The sequence below is a fragment of the Crocuta crocuta genome, unplaced genomic scaffold, assembly GCF_008692635.1.
Source record: "Crocuta crocuta isolate KB4526 unplaced genomic scaffold, BGI_CrCroc_1.0 scaffold657, whole genome shotgun sequence".
Taxonomy (NCBI): Eukaryota; Metazoa; Chordata; class Mammalia; order Carnivora; family Hyaenidae; genus Crocuta; species Crocuta crocuta.
Genome location: NW_027529583.1, coordinates 1,103,496 through 1,107,687, shown reverse-complemented (window position 1 = coordinate 1,107,687; position 4,192 = coordinate 1,103,496). Strand labels below are relative to the sequence as shown.

At 44.9% G+C, this 4,192-nt stretch overlaps 1 pseudogene; it reads left to right on the top strand.

Moving 5' to 3' along the window:
• Positions 1–3,950, top strand: part of LOC144229600 (large ribosomal subunit protein eL42-like) — a 19,504-nt pseudogene extending 15,554 nt beyond the window's left edge.
• The last annotated feature ends 242 nt before the right edge of the window (positions 3,951–4,192 follow it).

Genomic DNA, 4,192 nt, shown 5'->3' with positions numbered 1-4,192 from the left:
AGCCGCCACTCTAACTGCAAAATTCTCGCTTCTGTACACCGTCTATATCTCCCTATATAAACCCTGAGCTATGGCTCGGTGGGGCACTCTTCCGAGGACTTTTTGGGTGCTTGGGAGGGGCCGTCTGGCCGGACTAAAATAAACCTGAATAACCAACTCCTTTTGTGTTTTGTGGGCTTTGTTCTAGGTAATTCTCCTTTGGAAAGGGAGGTCTAACAGCAGGATTGCCTATTTCTTGTAATTTACTAAGACATTAGTAATGTGATGGAGACCCATGTTCTGCATAACTGTGATCTCTGTCAGTTAACCATTTGTTTTCTTTCCTTTCCTTTGTTCTTGGGCAGCCAGGAGTGCCTCCGGAATGAAACACATATCCCACTTGGGGGTGGAGGGGATGCTAGCTTATGCTTGGCCCTCAGCTTGCCTTAGGTCCCTCATCATCAAGATGCCATGGACAACAATTTAACCAAGTTCTTTGCTAACACAAAACAAACTGCCTATTTCCCAGCCAGAGTTAAAGAATCCCCACAGCCCTACACCCATCTTGATCATCCAATTCCACATCTTGGTGATGAGGAAGCATGGGGCAAGTTGAAGGTAAAGTAGAGGCTAACAGCACCCTCCCCCCACCCCCAGGTGAGGTATGTGTGATGCTCCTGGAACACTCCTGGCTGCCCAAGAACAAGGGAAAGGAAAGAAAGTAAATGGCTGACTGGTAGAGATCACAGTCATGCAGGACAGGAGTCTCCTTCAGTCTACAGGTCACTTAGTAAACTGCAAGACAAAGGCAATTTTATCCATAGTCTAATCTCCAGAAATCTATAGAGTCTGTTTTCTGGAGCCCTAATATCACCATCATCAAGATGTAAGAGGGTTTAAGTACTTGCCATGGTGATATTGGAAGCAAAGGCAAATGAAAAATTAAATTCCTACTGCCTACAGCCCAGTGACGAGTACTTCAAACAGGCAGAGTGGCCTCTCTAGGAGCTCAGCTGCCTCAGGGATGACACTTTGCTGGGGGCAAAAGGGAACCTTGGCTTAACATTATCCTGACCCCCCCCCCCCAGGATCCTGTGAGTCTCCTTAAACACCTAAAAATTCCTTTGGAAACTTCCTCTACCTCAACTCCCCCAAGGTATATGCTGGCAATCATACTCCAAGCTTATGGCCTCCTATATACACCTGAAGGGTCTCATGACTGAGGTTTTACTAAACAGTAATAAATGACATTTTCCTAGCAACAGCTAGGCCCTCAAGGTCCTGGAAACCTTGCTTCCAAAACTCCTTAGAGACTTAAACCCTGTCCCTACCCTCCTCTGAGCCTGACAGTATATAACCAGTTACCTATCACAACGCCAGTGCAGCTCTTTCTGCTCCTGGGTCCTGTCCCTGGGCTTTAATAAAATCATCTTTTTCGTACCAAAGCCATCTTTAAGAATTTTCTTGGCCGTCGGCTCCGAACCCCACCATCACCCCAAAACATCATCTTTGGCACTGTCACTCACAGTCTTCATTTACTGCTAAGCTTGTTGACACTTGGGAGTAGGCACAAAACTAATCAGAAACCCCTTGACATGTTAATTCCCCACTGCATCATCACAAATAGTTCCTTTTTAAATTCAGTTTTCCCCCATTTTCCCATTTCAAAGAAATTTAGGGGACTCCCCAAGAACTCTCAGTTTGGACGCAGACCCTTGAAGCCCAACTTATATTTTCCTTACAAAATTTCTTCTAATATTCTCATGCTCACATGCCTCCCACTGCCCCCACCCATGACTGTCGCATTTAGGGTCTTCCATGATACCCCTGAGCTTTAACAGAACCGAATCAACAGGAGTTCACTCCTCGGGGAGTCAGAAACTGCACCAGGTTGAGCTGTCACAGAAAGAAAATGTATTTGCTGCAAATAAGGAGATCACAGGGAATGGCTTCCAAAGCCAAGGCTCTGAGAGAGGAATGGGCTCCTTTTGTTTGGAGTTAGGATGAATATTTAGATAGGGAAGCCTTGTCATCAGCTACAGAGGTGGGCATAATGTCACACGTGCACCTTAAGGAAACATGCCTATACATACATACATTGTAAGGTATATAAATGAGGCTAAGGCTCATCCTTGAGTGGAGATTTTAGTATTATTATGAGGTAAAGGTAACTGTAGGTCATTCCAGCGGTCATTCCACAGTCCATCTGCACAAGTGCAAAATAGGGGTTTAGCTCAAAAGGTCTGGGTGCTCTGGGCCTGCAGGAGGTAGTCACCTGGGCGGTGGTTTAGGGTTTCATTGGCCTAAGTCAAGAGGAAAGCTGGAAGGAAGAGCTTAGGAGAAAATGTAAGACAACAGTTAATGAGTACAAGCAAGTGCAGTAAAGACCAGGTCCTAGGGTTCAGCTGGTGACATAATCACTGTATCCCCTTCTCTCGTCACCACCCCCATGTTCCCCAAACAAAAGTAAAACCGCATTGCAATCCCACTACACACTGGCCTATGCATTGCCTTAATTGGCTTCTCATCTTCACACGTAAGTAAACATATAATGCGGTAGTTCAAAAGTCAAAAATTCAGTCAAGTTCTTTAAAATCAATAAGACAAAAAGAGATCTTCCCTGCTATTTTTAAATTATTAATATGTAGCTGCTGTGTCCTCAGAGCTAATCAACCTCAGCATCCCCTAAATAGCATCTTCTTTTCTAAGATATGAATAAATATGGAGATAGAGGGATTAAATAGCAATGATTACTGTAGTTGTGGACTGAAGATAATCCTTATTTTCTTCTTTCTGCTTTTGTATATTTTCTAAATTGTCTGAAGTGATGTTGTACTGCTTTTGTAAAAAGAGAAAAAAGGCACAAAAATATTTTTTAATTCAGTGAGCACAGGAGATCTCCTTGGGGTGACGGAAATGTTCTAAAACTGGACTGTGGTGATGTTGCACAACTCTGTAAATTTACTAAAAATCATTCGCTTGCAGACTTAAAATGGATGACTTTTATGGTGTGTAAATTACACCTCAATAAAGTTGTTAACAAAGACAGCACTTCCATTTGACTAAATTTCAAGGACAGTAATCCCATCCCACCCCCAGAGTGCTGGGAGAAAATAACAAGGACAGGTCAGATGAGATAGTGATGTGGACAACGAAAGGAAGAAATAAAGGCAGAAAGGCAGGAAGAACAAAAGAAAAAAAAGGAAAAAGTGAAGCAAGGGAAGGAAGGAGGGGAGAAGGGAGAAAAGAGTTCAGAAATGCAACAGGAGACTGAGGCGCCTGGGTGAAGGCTCAGTCAGTTAAGTCTGACTTTGGCTCAGGATATGATCTCGCGGTTCACGAGTTCAAGGTCCGCGTGGGGCTCTGTGCTGACAGCTCAGAGCCTGGAGCCTGCTTCGGATTCTGTGTCTCCGTCTCTCTGCCCCTCCCCAACTCCCGCTCTGTCTGTCTCTCTCTCTCTTTCTCTCTCTCAAAATAAATAAATAAACATTAAAATAGAATTAAAGAAAAAAAAAGAACTGAAACAGATGTCCCCCTATAGCACAGCTAAAGACAGCCAGGCTGCACAGCTCCATCATCCCCATGTTGTGGGATCCACGCACATCAATATGTTGGTAAATGAACTTTTCTTGGCCTTCCAAACAGCAGCAGAAGGCTGGTACTTTTGATGAGGAAGCGTGGGGCTGAGAAGGAAAGCTGGTAAACGCCAGCCAGATGTCCGAGGCCGAATTCCTCCTTGCATGCTTTTGGCCTCTGCGATCTTGCTTGCGTCTTGCCTCAGCCAGCAGCCAGGAACCAGAAGCTTGACTTTACTAGTCGCGTCTGTCCCAGGAGCACATATGTATGAAAGACCAATAAAACCCAAGCCGGATGCTCAGCCTTTGGAGGTGACTCCGCCGGGCTCGCAGTCTTTTCTGATTCCCCGAGTGCTGGTCGCTTGTCTCTTCCTGGGTGCCGAGTATTTGCTGTAACTGGACAGGCTGCAGGCAAAGAACAGGCTTACAGGACCACCACCACCACGGGGTATGTGTGATGTTCCTCAGACACTCCTGGCTGCCCAAGAACAAAGGAAAGGAAAGAAAACAAATGGTTGACTGATCAAGATCACAGTCGGGCAGGTCAGGAGTCTCCTTCAGTTTAGGGATCATTTCATAAACTGTAAGAAAAAGGCAATCATATCCATAGCCTAATCTCCAGAAACCTACTTTCCTGG